General features: G+C 46.8%; 1 pseudogene; it reads right to left on the reverse strand.

Moving 5' to 3' along the window:
• Window positions 1-10,742: 10,742 nt before the first annotated feature.
• Window positions 10,743-20,074, reverse strand: part of LOC133342622 (semaphorin-3A-like) — a 66,795-nt pseudogene continuing 57,463 nt past the window's right edge.

Here is a 20,074-nt window from a genome sequence, read left to right on the forward strand (position 1 = left end):
AACACACCCTTCTCCGAGGATTTGATATTGCGAATTAGAAAAACCATCCTGAGCTCCCGGAGGAATCATCGGGTCCCTCTCATTCACCCTCTGGCATAAATCCCCATTCGCCCGAGCATCTTTAGAACACCTGACACTGAGGAATAGGGAAGGGGAGTTCACCCAGATCTGGGGTCCCCTCGCGAATGTCACTCCAGGGTCCCTGAGTTTACTTGATTGAGCTTGAGACTTAGGGGCGGTCCATAAATGACGTCACGCACTGGGGGGGGGGGGGGTCAGACATTTGTGACGATGTGTGACGAGGGGGGGGAGTTGAGAAATGTGACGTCACATCAAAATGCGCAACTTTAAATAAATATAGACAATTTAATTAAATAGACTTTTTTATATAAAAACAATTCTCCTACAACATCAGAGTGCAGCGCCACATCAAATACGCACCACAATGACAATAGTTTAAAGCGATTTAAAGCATGTTTTATTTTCAAAATGGAAATATGGTTTGGGGTGGGGGGCAGAGCTTTGTGACGTCATATTTGAGGGGGGGGTCTGACTTTTTGTGACGCCGTGTGACGAAGGGGGGGGGGGATCAAAAATCGTCCAAAATCGCGTGACGTCATTTATGGACGGCCCCTTATTCCCCAGCCCCCTCTCCCCCCCTTCCTCCCCTGAAGAGAAGGGATCTGACGCACCACGCGCCACATAACGCTCCGGTCCTACACGTCCACGTTGGTTGTCTGTCCGAGCCACCTATCCCGCTAAGCACCACTCTCACCTCATCATGGGACCTCCTTTGGTACTGGCAAAGGAGGTCCCATGATGTAGCTGCTCACCCCGAGCTCTCATTACTCTGGTAGTGGCGTTGTCTTTGAACTGTGCGCCTTTTGGCGTCATCTGGTCGAACACTATGTGAGGCTAGGCTCCAAAGAAAGCTGTCTCTGGTGTGGACCAATCAGTTTCAAAGACAATGCATAAATTATCAGAGTATTGTTTTTTGTTTGCATTTGACTGCAAGTATTGTGGTTGATGTAAGCATGATTCCTTGCAAAAGGTGGCAGTTTTGTTGCCAAAAAAAGGGGAAAAACCCTTTTAGTGCCACTCTCACCTGTCAAGGAAGTTGCACACCCCTCCCCCCTCGTGGTTCGCTCAATAAAAAATAACTTACAAAAAAAAACCTCAGCGCTGAAGTTCACCTATTGTGAGGGATTGCCATTGGTTGCGCGTCTTTTTAGGCTTGAACCTGTAGTAACATGACGACGGTTGCCGTGGGCGACGAAGCTAAACGTTAGTAGCTTCATTCGGAAAGTGAGTTATTCACCCTGACGCTTATCCTTAAACAGGGCCGTGGTAGCCTCGTAAGAGCTCGCTTCGTCCAGTAAAGCCTTGTCAAGGTCATGCAGGCCAAGCCCCATTCAACCAGTTCATAAACAGGACCAGTCTGATAATTGATAATTGGTTTTTTACCCTTTTATCTGGCAACAAAACTGACACCTTTTTTTTTACAAGGAGTCATGTTTGCATAGACCACAATACCTGCAGTCATAATGCACTGCTTTTCCATTGGTTATTAGAATGGCTGACATTGAGTTAGGGCCTCTAAAGGCCAGAACGTAGCATGGTTGGATACGTACGGTGCGAAAGAAGTTCAATACAATACAACTTTCTTTATGTTGCTGTATCCCGAGTAGGTCGCAAACGTTTGCCCATGTCTAGTCCTGAGCCGAACTATATCGTTACATAGCCAAACACGATTTTTATATGAATACCATTTTACATACGAATTTACTTAAACGAAAATACAGAAAGTTGTCAAATAGAAAAAAAGATCACCAGAGAGGTGGCACACACTTGTAATGCAGTGCTTTGAATACAAAGGTTTGGCAAATCTTATCGTTTTATGAAATTCCCAAAATGCTTTGGGCTGAGAGGTGATTAGGCACTTTCGTGGAAATTCATTAATGGGAAGTAGAAAATTATTCATGGATATGTTTACTTCTTCGCATGTAATCCACTCGTTCACGTGGATTTTTTTCGGGTACTGTACTTGCAAACTTTAGACGTTTCCAAAAGTGAATCATCCCAACATCTGAAAGGCAAAAACCTCCTGGAGATTTTCTCTGCAAGTGACATTGTACAACCTCTTCAAGTGGATACAATTATAACATCGCCTTGGTTAATAAAATAAGTACAACGTAAATAAACTGAGCGGTTATTTAACAAAGATAGTTTTTTTTTCATTTCCCTTCATTTATTTATTTAACAAAAATTAAACTGCAGAGAAATCCTTTTGAAAGGTTTGTTATTCGTGTTACTTTGTGTTTATATTAACGATGACGATGGAAGCTTAAGACACGTGACATGCTGAGAGTCTGTGCAATGCTTGCTCCCGTCTCCGTGCTGTATAGACGTTGAACTTCTGTCGTGTTCACCGTTTAATACACACACAATCGTAACAATCCCTTGCCGCTTGGCTGCAAATATCAGTTTTTTTAAATGCATGTTGTGTATCAAGAGGCTGCTTAGTTCTAAGTAGCCATAATATAAATATGCTAAATTCCTCTTGATATGCAAATTATTTTGTCAAGGCGCCCTTCCCCCCTCCATCCCAGCTTAAATAGTCGCTCCAAGCCTGGAGTGTGTCATTCAGACTCTGTCTTCTCGACAGACCTGTTCCTCACCTGAGGACGGCTGCTTGCGTTGTGGCCGAAACGTCGTGAGAATTATTGTATAATGTTTTAATGTATTATTTTATTATTTACATTCTACGTGACTTTACCGAAAGAACCAAGAAGAGGATAGCCATAATATATTTTAAAAAATCGCTACCGAGGAGCATTTTGAATAATAAAATAAATAAAGCAAACAGCAGTTTTGTTTTAAATGCATGTAGTCTATCAAGAGGTTGCTTAGTTCTAAGTAGCCATAATATATGTAAAAAAAATCGCTACTGAGTAGCATTTTGGCTAATAACATAAATGAAGCAACCTCATTTCAGTGTATCTACATATGTATTGATCTACTTCCCATTGGTCTATTGGCCTAGACTTGGGGCAAACTGCAACATTTGTTTAAATACAAAATCCTTGAACCTCTTTCGATTTTCTACCTCTCATTAACAGGGCGCGCTTACTACACAAACATTGCCGCTTTACCAGGTGTTATCGGAAAGAACGCTTCCTTAGTGATTAATGGCAGACAAGATACAAATATATATTTACAGCATCAGTAATCTATAACAATGCCCCTTTGCGCCGCGGTGGCGAGATGTTAACTCCCTCGCCTGGTATGCAGGAGGTCGGGAGTTCGATACCAACCCTGACGCCTGCTGCTGCATATTTGGCGTGTCTCTCTTTCTCCCCGTGGTCGCGTTGATTTTTCTCCGGGTCCTCCGGGTTTTCCTTCTATATTTAGAAACGTGGTTTTAGAATATTTGGCTGCTTTAAATTCCCACGCGATAAGCCACTTCGTTGGGCTATAATTTGTGGCCAGGTCGCTTTTGAAAAAAGAGCTACATAGCTCAGTGAGCCTTACCTGGTAAAATACAATTTGTATAGTTTTTCGTTTATTTACGTGCAGTTTCTTAAGCGCTTTTAAATGCAAGTGCATACAATCGCTGAAACAAATTTAAATTATATTCTCCGTGTGCAATAATACATCGACATATGTACTTCCATGAAGAAACCTGACTGAGCATCACCTTTGCAGCATGACCTTGTATAAGGGGGGGCGGGGGGGCAATCGTACAAGAACTAAGGGAGGGCACGATGCAGCCCACGTTAAAGAAACGTTAGGCGAATGTTCAACACTGAACGGAATGAGCGATGGTGCGATCCGCCTTCGTCGTCCATCGATGCATTCTGCTCTGACTCTAAAGAGGTTGTGTGCCAAATTGGGCGAACTTTGAAGAAGAAAAAGAGGAAAAAAACCGCACCACGAGTGTCAAATACCTTAACCAGCATCGACTCGACGGTTAGAACTTAAAAATGGAGCTGCTGGTCCAATGGGCCCCCACAAAACTCTTTTTTAAAAATCCAGAATTGTGTCATCAAACTCGCAAAATTTTTCACTTGACCCAGGGTTCAACTCAACTGATCCTTATTTTGGCAACAAAAAAATTGGATTGCGACCAAGCTGTCAATTCTTGAAATGTGCGTTGTTGTGTAGACGATGGTATCTTCTGTTTCCTCCTCTGCACGATTCGTGCCAGATGGGCTTTCCTGCCACACACGAGGGCTCATAAATAAGGCGGCTTTCAAACAATTTTATTGCTCCGAAACATTACAGGCGAGTGTCCTCAAGTGCAATGCTCGGAACCATAACAGTTGTTGTTGAACTCCTGTGACCAGGTCAAACGCACAATATGTGTGTGTGTGTTTGTAGTGCAGTATGTAAACATGGGCACTGGTGAGACAAAGGCGGTCAAGCACTGTGCTTGCCATACCACCCCCTTGTATGCCCTTCGAGCCTTCAAAGGTCTTGGCTTACAGCCCTTGCCCCCTTGTCTTTGTGTGGCAAACCCAGACTTGGGCAATGTTGTAGGCGTGAGGGCAGCGAGTATGAGCTGTGGTCAGGAGATGTCAGTGTTGAGTGAGATGTCATCTTTCTCGCCTGGTATGCCGGAAGTCGCGGGGTCGATCCCGACCCTGACGCCTGCTGTATATTTGGAGTTTGCGTGTCTCTCTCCCCGTGGTCGCGTGGAGTTTTTCCCTTCATATTTAGAGACGTGTGTTTCGATTTAGATTAGATTTTTTAGCTGCTATACATTTCCACATGATAAGCAACTATGTTGAGCTTTCATTTGTGGCCAGGTCGCAATTGAAAAAGTGAATGGCTCAGTGGGCTTCACCTGGTAAAATAAAAATAGTTTGTTTTATATTTTTATTCTTTTATTATTTCCCTTCTACGTGACTTTACCGAAAGAACCAAGAATATAGTTTAGTTTTATTTGTATTTTTTTATTGAGCGATTTGCTTACCTTTCTTATACTTTGCACTCCTATCGTGTTTTTGTATTGTTTGTTGGTGGAACGTTCTGACCCGCCCCCAGTGGACATCTGTGAAAAAGAGCGTTATAGCTCATAGGATTCCTCCAGTATTAATAAATATTCTGACACTGCATGCATGGGTTTTCTCCAGACCCTTCAATTTATTCCCACTCACAAACGGCCCTGAAAGGTACCGGTGCTCAAACAATCACAATGATAATTCCCTCCTCAAACATTACCGTACTTACCTAGGCTTTCCTATGTAGATAATTTGAATTGTTATTGGTGTTTTTGTTAAAATAAAATTTTAAATGGAAGGCAACCATGCAGACTCCTTAGTCCCATCGTCAAATGAGGAAGATGACCATTCGGACATTTGCAGTGCTGCTGTTCATAGACACACGCGTGCACACAGAATGGTAACAACGAAAAGCCTTTATTGAGTTTTTTGTTCTTCAGTTCATTGTGGTTATGAGGAGCCGGACAATGAATGAACATTTGTAACACGTGTTAGTCGGTTTAGGACGTTACTTGTTTATAGTTCATGACTGTGATATATATTTTAAATGTGTGTCATCTAATTTTACTTAAGACATACACAGCTGAAAATGTCTCAGAATCTAGCGCAGTGGCATTTCTGTGAATTGGCTGTGGGCGCCTTTATCAGCAAAGGTTTTTTTCATCTTGTCCCCCCCCCCCCCACCAGCCCGAATGAAGTGCCCTGCCAACTTCTTCTCCCGCTATTGCAGACTTTTCCCTGCGCAAGCTCTCCGTGCACCGAGGATGAACAGCAGTGTCAGGAGAGTATCGCTCTTAAACAAGGGGCTTGCAAATACAAACGTGGGCTTGGAACTTCATTCCGATTGAAGTCCAGTGAAGAAAGTGAAAAGGGCATCAACAGCTTTAACGATATGAGATTCATTTCCGAAGCCATTTAACTCTGCATGACACGGCCATAATCTACTTGCAGCTGATATTGCGTCATAACAAATGTTACGTTTTTTGGCCTCTTAATATTTGTTTGGGTTTAATTTTTTTAATTTTTGAAGCAGTGCCCCATTCTTGTGGCCAAATGTATCGAGCACCACCACTTTGTCCTCGTTTTAACAGTTTCTGTTTGACGTGAAATCTATTTTCAACCGAGTATGTCCAAAAGCAATGCTGTCCTACAGAGTATTTACAATAAATAGAAAATCGATTTGTCTAGTACCGCGTGAAAAAAAAACTATACACAAACAAAAAATACCAACACCTTAAAAGAAAAACAGTTGCACGCCTAATTAAATAAACATTTAGGGGGACAGAAATAAGTGTAAAATTATTTTGTTAAAAAGCTCTATCGTTTCCATGTACAAAACAACCCTAACCACCCCCCAGAACGTTTGTAGCACGTCTCAAAGTAAATGGAAAAGTTATGCATCACTCCGTACAAAACCTGACACGTACCATACACCAGCATAGTTTTGCCCTCGTGGTCAGCTCCAACATCAAGGCTCTTCACAACGGGATCATCTGATGTAACGATGGGAATAGCGTTACAGCAGCCTTGGTGGTTTAATGAATCAAACCTTGCGGAACCGGCAAACACAGTTTACCCCTTCACCCTGGAGCCTACGAACTACGTGATGTACATGGCAATTCCATGTATCGATACCCCAGTGATTCATTCACCCCGAAAGACGCCCACCTTACTTCCATCTCAACAAGCGATTGAATGCAGCATTGCAAAAGCGACGGCTCCACGTCGCAATGGAGGAGAGTGCTCAGAGATTGAATGTGTATCTTGAGATTGATGGTGGCGAAACATACAGAGGCTTTGAAATGATAATCTTCTTGTATCTGTAATTTCTCCATGTTTATTTCGTTTCGGTATCTATGCATTGGATCACCCGAAACAGTGGATGCAAAGACACACATTTTGGTAATGTTTTTAAACTTCATAAATCACGTGTCTGTAGTTTACGTGTAAGGCAACGTTCGAGCGAGGGCATCCCACAGAGGTTGCGGCTACAATTAATGTGGCTCATGCATCACCGTGACTCCAGGCTCAATCAATCGATCTGCGTTGTTCTTTTGCCTGCGCATGAGAACCAGCGTCCCACAGTAAAGATCGACTAAACTAGAGTCAGCAAGATGGGAAACCTCCCACAAGCCTCGCCCAGTGAGATGCGGCTTATGATGACGATAATGTCACCAAGCTCCACCCATCACTTAACGTCTATCGGCAACACAGGGAACAGAATCGAACTGATAATAATTATCGGTTGTGTAACAGGAGGCTAGCCCAGTTATACGCTAAACCAAACATAAGGTTAGGCCCAACGCGGGTCAGAAAAAAATGCCAAATTAAAACGGAGCCGGCATTAATGCAATTCTGCGGTCCAACTAATTCCGCACAAAGTTTTGCCAACAAGCGCAAACATTAAGGATGAAGTTGGTCTGAACACCCTGGACACGTAAGGATGGCAGGCAGTCTACACAGACTCTCCTCCAGTCTTCTAAGAGTTGGTACCCTGGGTAGAGGCAGAATGGCACCGAATCTTCAGCCTGGGTTCTGAGAAAGGCGCGTGTCCACTGGCAGTTTCCAACAAATCATATTTCATAATAAACGTTTTTTGGTGTTAGATCGCGTTATTTATAAATGTGTCTTAACCCTCCACCACCCGACACGGCCAATCAGTAAAAAAGTGTCACGTTGACAAAAGACAAATATGATAATTGGTTCTTTACCCTTCTATCTGGCAACAAAACTGACACCTTTTTGCAAGGAGTCATGTTTGCATAGACCGCAATACCTGCAGTCATAAATACAAACAAAAGACATAACTCTGATAATGTGCACTGTCCTTGAAGTTGATTGGTCCACACCCGAGACAGCTTTCCTTCGAGCCTAGTCTCATATGGGTTGGACCAGATGACGCCAAAAGGCGCGCGTGCGCCTTTTGGCGTCATCTGGTCCAACCCATATGAGACTAGGCTCGAAGGAAAGCTGTCTCGGGTGTGGACCAATCAACTTCAAGGACAGTGCACATTATCAGAGTTATGTCTTTTGTTTGTATTTATGACTGCAGGTATTGCGGTCTATGCAAACATGACTCCTTGCAAAAAGGTGTCAGTTTTGTTGCCAGATAGAAGGGTAAAGAACCAATTATCATATTTTTACTGGCAAATGAGGTCCCCATAGGAAAAGACAAATAGTTCACTGCTTTAGCCCACCGGTGTGTTGAAGCCACAACATTTACAAATAACGCGATCTAAACCCAAAAACGTTGATTATGAATAACATTGGTCGCGAAAGCCTACGTGTTAAAATCATATTTACACAAACAAGCTTAATTAGAATCAAACGTTGTTAAATCCCTGCTGGCAAACTTAACATCATTGTATTAGTATTATGTTAAGGTTTAACGTTTCGAACGTGAATTAAAAAAAAAACTTTTTTTAAACAACTCGTTTCAACTTAAAAAAAAAACAGAAATTGGCGATGCGTGTTTAGACAGGTTGAAATCATGCTGTTTTAGATTACGAGCAAGCGTGCATTATGAGTGTATAGGTTTGACTGTGCACACATGCTTTTAAAATGTCAAAGTGAATTAATCGGTCTTTCTGCACCTTCAGTCTTAGTGAGTAAACGCTACACGTCTGCCAGGGAGAACGTTCGACTTTAAAAACAAATGTGCTAAAAAAAAACATTGCGTTGTAAAGGTTGATGCCAGCGATGACCCTTGAGGATTTCATTCAACCTCACTCACCAGTCACAAGGGCAGGCAACAGCAGCGACCGTAATCGCAAGATAAACGTTTCCACTTTGGTTGATTTCACAAAATGCGCGGGTTTTTGTTGTTGTTGTTGTTGTTCTTTACCCGATTGAGAATTTGTGTAAAAATAAACCTAATTAACGTCTTAACACTTGTCGTACACACGTCTAGATAAGGAACTACATGCCCGTAAAAGATAAAGGTGCAGCCCTGCAATTGCTCGCTCATGCCACTGCTGGCAAGGGCCAACGCTACGGGGAACGCTTAATAGAGTCCCTCTCGAGGGCTATGTTGGCCTACGCTTCCATGCTGGCGAGCCACCTTGGAAGGACTCTGTAGTACCCACACTTTACCCCACCTCACGTGAGCTTGCCGTTCGAAGAACTACTATCCATTGATCGTGCTGGGTGGGACACAGGTTGGTTGGGGGGGGGGGATGGGTATTGCAGATTTAAGAAACCCGCTCCTATTGTTGCAACTGCAGTGTCGGGAGAATGAAATCGGCGTACTCCGGATTGCTGATCCAGTGTGCGAACCGTTTACACCACTGGCAGCATCCCTCACGTGACAAGTATGATGAACAAAGCAAAAACAAACTACAAAAAAAAATCACCAAGAATGAACGGGAGCATGTGAACTGGTGTGGCACTGACAAGACTTGAGTATAAATATTTACAGTTGAATAAATTACGACATCGACGCTATAGCTTTTAAAAACAGGTAAACCTCTCTCTTTTCCAAACAAATGATTATTACTTCGATTCACTGAACTAGTGGCACGTGGCTGATACTGCCCTACGCGTTGCCATCGTCACTGCACAAGCGTACGGACGCCCTGTATATGATAATATGAGAGAAGAGACACGTGGTTATAGTACTGTAAGAGTGAACATTTATACCTTAAAACGCACAGTTGCGCCCAACGCTGCATGACAGCACGTACACACAGATTCAGGGCCCATGTCAATTCGCTGGTCCTAGGAGTATTTGGCAAAGTTATGCTTCTAGTGCCTTTGACCACATAGCTCGTGTCGTTAACTTATTTAATTCAGGGGGGGGGTCCATTTTTGTCACCCGTTAATATCGTCGTCACGTATATAATCTTATTTGCAAATGGAACATTCATTTAGAAAAATAAAATAAATCTATGTTGAGATGTTTATTTATCTCCACTTGCTATCAAGTTATCAACGTGCAAGTTGCTTACAAGGACTCATTTAGGGAAAAAGATAACTATCACGGTTTATGAGACGTTTTTACTTTAGGTGCGCACGAAAGCTCAACTAAATAATTGATGAGGGATTATTCCTCTCAATATCATTTGATTTTAACTGGTTTGAAAAGTAATCATTGACACTCTACTACATGGAACTCAGGGCATCGTACACACGTATGATTCCGACGTATGTTTGAAATAATCTAGAGTCACTAAACTGGGAATAAAAGACAACTAAAATTGTGGAAATCCATGCAGGTGCACGACCTACATGATTTTGCATTTCACTTTCCAAATGTGTCCCTTTTTTGTGCAGCAACAAATTTCCTTTCAACTGCTGTGGCCCTCGAATGCAAAAATAAAAGCACCTTCATATTATCGTCTAGTTTGACCAAATCTCACGGAATGGATACACGCCGTATCATCACCTGTACCACCAAAGAAGCCCACGCGCAAATACAATTGAGCTTTCGCAATCAACATACGCGCCGTCGTGTAGGGGTGTGTGGCTTTGTTTCCAGCGCAGCGTGCACACGGCGTGGCTCTGATGAACCAGAGAAAAAGCAGTGTTACATGGTCACAGGCACTCCAGTAGCCGCAAAGAAAATGGCACGTTCAATTTGGTTGGTACAGGGTGATATGGCGGTGGAGCGGGGGGTGGTGGATGTGAGTACTCGTCGAAAGCGGTCCCTTCTGCACCTGCAATACGAAAACCGCACGCAACCATTTGGCTCGAGGGAACCCTTAATCATCGACCTGCTCGGGGCAATGAACCTGTTGTGTTCGCCCGTCCCTATCGGTTGGTGGTGCGCTCCACAAAACAAATACCGACAACACAAAACGGAAAAGAGTCACTCGTCTCGGACCCTCCTCGGCGGGGGCCAACGGCAGAGAAGGGGCGCAGGGGGGACGAGAGAAAGAGCCGTCGCGTCAAACGCTGCGCGGGCTCCTGTCGTTCTCTTGCGTGCGCCGGTTGCGAGCCCTGTGCAGCTCCCGCAGCTGCTTGGACTTGACGTGACGAGGCTGCAGGTGCGCTCCGCGGCGTGCCGGGCGACAGGACGACCCGTGGCCTGTGCTGCTGCTGCTGCTGCCGACGCCACCACGACCGCTCGCACAGCTCGCGCAGACCCGGCCGCAGCTCCGCGTGGTTCAGCAGCTGCATGACGTCGCGGTACCAGGACCTCTGGCCGGGGCCACCGGCTGCGTCGCCCGGCCCGCCCTTGGCCCGGCTCACGTCCTGCAGGAGCAGCACGCCCTCGAGCTGCGATGCGTCGAGCACGTAGAGCGAGAAGCGCGCCAGCGTCTGCACGAAGCTGCCGTGCTCCTCCGCCTTGCACAGGTAGAGGCCCGAGTCGCCGGGCTGCAGGGTGCGCAGGAGCAAGCCTTGCTCCGTCACGCTCGCCCGGTCGCTTGGGATCACCTGGCGCGGCGTGGAGGGGAACGAGCGGTTTACACGTGGATGGGTGGCCAGCACTACGCCCGACCGCCTTCGTCTCCCCAGTGGCGATGTTTACACATCGCACCAGGTACTCATTTGAGGCTGAGTCGACCTAAGGGAGGCCCAGGACCAGTTCAGATATTCGACACCGGTGTTGGCCGTGAGCGGGAATCGAACTCGCCGGGTTCGTAGCGCGGCACGCTAAGCTCTACACTACCGCTCCCCAAACACGGACAAACAAAGATCCCCCGTATAGCCTCAACATACCGTTGGGGCAAGTGCTGTTAGCGAGCACCAACACACAGACACACACACACGTATGCACGCCAGTGAACATACCAAACACATTCGCAAACACGCACACATGCACACACAGGCACACACATGCACACACACGCACACACAGGCACACACAGGCAGACACATGCACACACAGGCACACACATGCACACACAGGCACACACAGGCACACACATGCACACACAGGCACAAAAGATCCCCCGTATAGCCTTAACAGACTGTAGGGGCAAGTGCTGTTAGCGAGCACCAATGAAGGCCGGAACGGTACACGAGGGGGTAGGTGGCCAGCCCCACGCCCGACCGCCTTTGTTTCCCCAGTGGCGATGTTTACACACGGCACCAGGTACTCATTTAAGGCTGAGTCGACACACAGGCACACACAGGCACACACATGCACACACAGGCACACACATGCACACACAGGCACACACATGCACACACAGGCACACACAGGCACACACAGGCACACACAGGCACACACATGCACACACATGCACACACATGCACACACAGGCACACACAGGCACACACATGCACACACAGGCACACACATGCACACACAGGCACACACATGCACACACAGGCACACACAGGCACACACAGGCACACACAGGCACCCACATGCACACACAGGCACACACATGCACACACAGGCACACACATGCACACACAGGCACACACATGCACACACATGCACACACAGGCACACGCGCAAAACGAAGACCCCTGCACGAGACACACAAACTGTCGCGACCAGCACAACCGACGACGTCGTGGCATCACACATCGGGTGTGCTGTTAAGGCCGAGCCGACCATGGGGAAGCCCAGGAGAGGCTGCGTTACCGACCGTCTGCCGACGTCAACTTCCCACACCACGCTCGCGACAATGGGATTACAAACCACAACGACACCACCCAGAACCGCACAGGCGAGGCGTGAATCATCAGGGAAACTCAAGGGGGTAAAGCATGGAAAGGGAGTGCAAGTGAAAAAAAATAACTTATGCCCTCCTTGCCATCGACCATTACTCACGTCCCTTTGATTGACTATCGGCGTCTCCAGTGCCTACTCGCAAGGTTTATACAAATGTCACACACGGGCGAAGCGCGTTAAACGGAGCTTGCCCATGTGCTACTCGCAATGTCCACGTGTCAACAACCTGTTGCTTGTTTTGTGCAACCACTACTGCTTAAGTGGCACTAGATCGCATAATGAAGGCTCTCTGGGATCAGAAACCACATCATAAGCACCACCGCGTTGAAGCCTCTCTCACTCTGTTATCAAGTGTGGCAAGCCCTCTCATTCCCCCTGATGGGCATAAGCATGACCGGTTGAGCAGAAATCGCAGGGGTGGGGCTTATTTGGTCCCGAGACTTCTGCACAAATAGTGTGAATGTCCATCTCCTCCCACGTGCCAGTGTCCTGTGGCTGCAGTGCGTACAACCTCAGGGATGCACTGCAGCAACTCATAATCACTTCCCAAACATGAGACCTCTATCACCGAGCAGCAGAAGCCACGTGGGAAGGGTAACACCTCCAATTAGCACGGCTGGCTACGTACGGTGCGAAAGAAGTTCCCCTCTGGGTCACGCACCGCCCTAACTTGGGACACATTGTCCCTCTTTCACCGCCGTTGGGACAGAACCCTCGAACTCCCCAGGGAACAGCATTGTGGGAGGACCGGCGCCACATCGGCTATAGCAGTGCAAGAAGGCCCAGCGCCACCACCTTCTCAGGGCAATTACCGAAGGGCATCAAATGCTTGTTCACCAGTGACACCCACATCCCGAGGAACGGACGAACAAATAAATAGAGCGGTGTGAGAGACAGACTTTCACTGACACACACACGTGCGGTGAGAGGGGCAGCCCACCTCTTGTCGATCCTCGATGTTCTGTCCCTTCTGCAGGAGCCAGAAGACGCGGGCCTGCCGGGAGCGCGGGGCGCACTCGAGCAGCATGCTGCTGTTCTGCACGCCGTACACCGCCCTCTCGCCAGACACCGCCGCGTCCGGGTTGTCTGCGAATGGTGAACAATGACCGCGGTGACACGGCAGACGCTCAGCGGGGAACGGGCGGCGAACGCTCGCGGTCAAAGAGCACGCGCCAACTAATAAGTACTTATAAGTACACGTCTGTTCTCCTGTGCCGCGGTAGTTGCATTCCTGAAGTGCACCGCGTTATGGAAAAATCGCGTTATATATACAGTATATATATTTTTAAAAATATATAATATAGAGTAGAGCACGATCCACGATAACACGTGAGATGCGTACGCATCCAGCAGCATCCCGCCTCGTGCGATGCTACCCCGAGGCGGCCATTACGACTGCTTACGCCTACTCGCGCGACGTAGTTCCGTTCACTCGATCGCGTTATATCCATTTCGCGTCCGCGTTGTAAAAAAATGTGTACCCCGATACGTTTGTCGCGTTACGTATCCAACTCGCGTCACGAAAACAACGAGCAGCGTTATAGGAGAACAGACTGTAGGCGTGCAATACGGTAGGACTGAAATGCGGTGGCAAGTGGACAATGGCTTGCGCAGCGGGACTTTGTCTCCCACACGTTTCTGATGATGATGGTGATGATTTTACGTCATCATCAGAGCTCGGCAAGCACTCAGAAGAAAATTCTCATCGCAAACACCAGATACCCCGTAGCAAGTGCGAAACACAAAAAGTGCTGAACGGTCATTGTGAGCATCAAACGTATACATTACTAAATGCTGACATCAAAGTGCAAAGCATTGATAGCGGGGGCCTATGCACTCGTATCATTAATCCTATGCACAAAGTACACGTGTTAGAAACTAAACATTCATTCACACATGGCAGGTGCGAAACACCAACATCCAGTCTTAAACATTCAAGAGTAAACCTTAAACATGCTGAAATGCTCAACAAGCACTAAACACTGTCATCAACTGTCAAATACAATTATAAAGTATTGAACACATTCAGCATTAAGTACTAAAAAACGTATAGCAAGTACAGTAAAACCCCTCTTAACGAAGGCTATTGGTTCCAAAAAACGGTCGTTAAGTGATTTGGTCGTTATCAGCCATAGCAAGGGACTCAGCATTGTGTTAAACACTTGCAGCAGAGTGGTGGAACAATCGTGGAATTGCACAAAATACATAGAGCTAAATGTTAAATACGAATATTTGAACTGACTCTCAATGCCACTTGATTGCTCTGGTTGTATTGCCTGGGGTTTAGGGTTGGTGATCTCATAGATTTGTGGAAACTCCCAAACCCCGCTGGGCTGCAAGGTGGTTTATGATCCCATCTGTGCATGGGTTTTCTCTAGGCACTACAGCTTCCCCTCACCTGCAAAAATACAAAAAGGAATTTGGCCAAAAATCCCAATGCATAATCTTTCTGAAGAAGGGATATTAAGAGACTCAGACCTTCGGGGTAATTAAGCTACACGTATCATTTACCTTTTGATTTGCACCTGCCCATAGTCGTTGTCGCACAGCATCTTGAGACGTGTGCACACTTTATAAATCCAAATATGTTTTAAGATTTATTTTTTAAACTCGCAACCTCCCGAGCGCCCGCAGAAAACGGCAAACGTAACCGCGCAATGTCAGACATCGAAACACTGGCGCTGATTCACACTCAATGAAACTCATCAAAAGTTGAATCGCTCTTTTTCATTGTAAGTGGTAACACCCCCCCCCCCACCGACACCATGAAAACTTAAGCAGAACGCACGCAAAACATGACAAGTGATACAAATGCTCAGAACATCACGTTCATGGGAAACCACCCAGAGTCAAGAGCGCCTATGGGCAAGTGTAAGCACGTGGAGCGCGCTTTAACAGCGGCCGTGTGGCAGTGGAAGATACGTGCGGTGTGTGGGATGCGTGGATGTGTGAGATGCGTGGATGTGTGAGATGCGTGGGTGTGTGGGATGCGTGGGTGTGTGGGATGCGTGGGTGTGTGGGATGCGTGGGTGTGTAGAATGCGTGGGTGTGTGGGATGCGTGGGTGGGTGGGTGTGTATGTGGGACTGTTTGCTTACAGTTGTGGAACTGGTCAGAGCACTGAGTCATGGGATCTCCGTTCCTGATGTCCTGACGTCTGGATCGCCTGTAGGTGGGAACCGCAGAAAGAGCCAAAGTTATCAAGTGCCACGGACCACACGTTTACTCTTTAGTGCCTTCCACAGGTTGGTAGTTAGATGGGTGGGTAGGTAAATGCATCGGTAGGTAGATGGGTAGGTGGGTGGGTAGGTAATTTTGTGCGTAGGTAAATGGGTGGGTGAATGGGTAAGTAGGGAGATAGGTGGGTGGATGGTGGGCAGGTAGGAAGGGAGGCAGTATTAAATTAAAACAGCAACTGTATTTTTTTTCAAGAACACCTGTAAACATTTACACTGGGAAAGACTGGTGTCAGAGCAACGGATGCACATTTTGATACTGCGATTTATTTTGATACCTCCAACTAACAAGCATGCATTTGAATGGATGAAAACTGTTGACACCAACCCAGGAAGGAAAATAAACTTATCTGGGAAGCGTACATCATGTCTGTTAGCTCAATAAACAAGGTCATGATGATGACACTGCCCTCTGTTTTGGTAGGGCCCATCATCTGTCTGCCACGTAATTATTTGTTGGAATAGAATTCAAACATTTCCCCGAACCAGCCTCTGCCCATGAGACACAGAAGCCCCACCGAGTGATCGTGGCAAGAACGTGCTCTGTGAACGTCAGAAAGTGGCTAAACACTCCAAAGATAGTACAACGCAGCGGGAGGGAGGGGTGAGTTACATGGAGGGCAGAAGCACTCGAGCCAACCAAGGGCAAGACCTACAATTAACGACCACACGATTTGCTATTTTTATTTAACCAGGTAAGGCCCACTGAGCTATATAGCTCTTCATCAGAAGCGACCTGGCCACAAATGATAGTTCAACGAAGTGGCTTGTCGTGTAGAAATTCATAGCAGCCAAATACTCTAAAACGCATGTTTCTAAACGTGGAGGGGAAAACCGGAAGACCCGGGGAAAAGTCGACACAGCCGCGGGGAGAACATGCAAACTCCAAATATCCATGCATCAGAATCGGAATCGAACCCACGACCTCCTGCATACCGAGCGAGGGAGTAAACATCTTGCCACAACAAAAAAACTAGTCAACCAACAACTCGTACTAGATTTTCGAATTACTCTAACCTGACCCCTAACCCCACCTGATGCTTCACCAAGGCTTCATTTCACTTTTCATACTTTTCAGGCTAAGATATTCAAGCCATACTGCAGGGTGGGGGGGGGGTGAGATGGCAGCCTCATTTCATCTGGCCCATGACCCCATAGACGGGTGTGCTCGAATTAGCCCACGCACAATATTTATCCGTCGCTCCAAGAATATGAGCCACACTTATTGGGTACTAGCGGGGAATATTTTAGACCGGGCAACACTTTATAATTTTAGTGCACTCAAGTCACCAGTTGTCTTTAAAGTACTGTAGTTCTGAGCCTACACAGTCATTGAGCCTTATACACTTAACATCTAGATGGAAAACTATTTCTTTACAACTCTTTTTTTTACACTTTAGTTTGTAGTTCTCCCTCGGCACTTCCGATAAGCGCGGTTGGCTACCTTGCGGCGCGACAGAAGCTCAACGTACATACGTAGCGTGATCAAGGCTTGGTAAGAACCTAAATGTGTGGCCTGCCAAAGGTATCTGAAGGTCCCGATTTGGCCCTCGAGTGAGAACGTCCCCCCCTACCACCACCGCCCTTCCCCTACAAACCCTCCAACCAGACGGCGTGGCCGGCGCACCTCTTGTTGGAGGGGAAGTATCTGCGAGCACGAGTTCCCGTCCCAGGCGCAGTACGGGTCCCGCGAGAGGCAGCACTCGGCGCACGCCTTCCCGTAGATGCCGCAGCGCTGCAGGGCGAGCTGAGTGACGCCGGTCTCCGAACCCACGTACAGCTGTTGCTGCTCGCGGGGAGAAAACGTGCGCAGCGTCACGTGGCAGGGAAGGAGATCGAAGCGCCGATGCCCGGCACCGCGCTGCGCTGGTTGGCTTGCGGACCAACGCCAGCCGCGATGAAGGATGCCGTTTCTCACGTGGGTGGAATCGCCGCCGGCAATGGCGCGAATCCGAGAGTGGTCAAATGGCTGATGTTAGATAAGGGGGAGATGCTAATTGTAATCAGGTGAGAAAACAGAGGTGGGTGTAACCACCCAGTAGAGTAGAGTGGTTCACGATGGGGCCTGATGCAAGGAATGAAATGTCCTGCCCAATTTCCCCCTTCTTTGCTGCCTGGAACCTGGGGCCTCTCTGGCCCATGGACCACTCCTGGTGCAGTTGCACCGCCGATGTACTCGACGGCGACACCGCTGGATTCCCGGGAATCAAAACAGATCGTTGAGATGAGCCACGAGATTCCATGACAAACAAACAAATGAGTTTATTCTTGAATTCAACGAAAACTCTGAATTATGACAGCTCTCCCCACGTATTAATGCACTGACCCCCATCGACTAGAATAGATTTTTACTCTCGTGATACAAGCGTAGAATCGTGCGCTTGAGAATTTTACTTTTGTTCAGTTCGTTTGTCCTATGTGATGTGTGAACTTTCACCTCTGCAGCCACTGAGACGTGGCACATTCACCGCAACGTTGAGAGTTCTTGAATGAAATTGCGGGGGCAGATTGGTTACATGTCTTTTGAATTGATGTTGGGGGAGGGATCACTTGTTCCATGCCTAATACTGACATAGGAATGGTTCCAAAAGTGGATTTGATAAGCCATCAGTAAATTAAAAACTCAATCTCGGCAGTTCCATAAATCGCTTATAATAAGCGGAATTAAAATTAACAATCGTAAGATCTTTTTTTTTTCTTCCAGCGCCCACAGGAAAAGCGTGTCGGTTATTTCACGATGGACTTTTTTTCTCACGCGTTTAACCCGAGGCGGCCAACGTTCTCACAAAGAGCCGCATCAGCCGTAATTTCAAGTTTAATAAGCGCAGTTTATTTCTCCGTCTCAGCAGAGGTCACGATCTCCCCACTTACCCTCTTCGGTGATATTGCCATTGACAGAATCGGCATGGGCTCCTAAAGCAAACAAGGGGGACAAAAATAAACATTACACTGGAGCTCGTTAGCGAAAGCATTTTAATATAAATCTACATTACACGGCCCTCAAACAAATTAAGCACTGTTGGCAGCCGCACAACCTATCGGGTTTATGTTATCGGGCCAACATAATCATACCCCGCAGACGTACGTTTTGCAAGTGTTAGCTCAATCCATGAGACAAAGTGGGCAGGAGATAACACCATGGCAAGTGTATTGAATCCATCTGTGCAGTTGGCTCTGGGTGCTCCGGTTTGTATGGACGTTGAACTTCTTTCACACTGTACGTAGCCAACCGTGCTAATCGGAGGTGCGGGGTGCCCGCCCACTTGCCACGAACTCGTTACTGCAATTGGCCAAACATCTCAATTGCTGGACCCTCCTGAAAAAAAAATGTCTTGAGACTCGTTGAGGCTTTCCTGCATACTTAATGCACGTGATTATGAAGGTTATTATTTGCACGAATGTTTAGTGTGATACGCTCATGCGCGTCGATTTTCTCCGGTCACTCCCGTTTCCTCACACATGCAGAAAATACACATGAAGGAATTGGCCAACCATCTTAATGAAGGACCCTCTTGAAAAAAGACAGTCGTGAAGGCCTTTCCTAGATAAACAAATAACGGTCGCAATCATAAAATTGTCCGCTTTTCCATGACACGCGATGAACAAAAATCCAACACTGCGCAGACGCAGCAAAAGCCACGATACAGTTCGCCACTGATTACCAATGTCGACGACGATTACGTATCACGTAAAAGCTTTCGTTCATACGGGCTTTGATAAGCAACGGACGGAGTTTATAACTGTATGTTGAGTTTGGCAAGACATTCGATGGCATCTGCGGTTGCCGGATATAATCCATTTGTGCCTCGTGTAGCTCGTGCAAAATATATCTGCGGCGCAGCGATCAGGGATGCCAGTCGTGGACGGTTCTTCACCGCAGTCACAATTAGGACATTGCAGGTTGACCACATATATCAACACTCGCTATCAGTGCCATTTCCGGCTGACAAAGGAGTCGAGGCTTGAGTCCAAAAAGGTGTCCTAGACTCTTATGTGTAAGGCTGCCACTTGTCCGGGTTTGCCATGGATAGGGGGAAACCGTGTGTTCAGATGGCAGGAATTAATAATTAATAAGCCCAGTTGTGCAAATGTCCAGATTTACAGTGCATCCTGCACAGTTTTGGTAGACCAAGGCTGAGTGAGAAATATGTCTGGGTTTTGCTCCGTGGAAAAGGTAGCAACTCAATTTGTTTTTCAAAATACAGCGTG

This window comes from Lethenteron reissneri, chromosome 15 (genome assembly GCF_015708825.2).
Source record: "Lethenteron reissneri isolate LAM-NWPU_2019-01 chromosome 15, ASM1570882v1, whole genome shotgun sequence".
NCBI classification, from domain to species: domain Eukaryota; kingdom Metazoa; phylum Chordata; class Hyperoartia; order Petromyzontiformes; family Petromyzontidae; genus Lethenteron; species Lethenteron reissneri.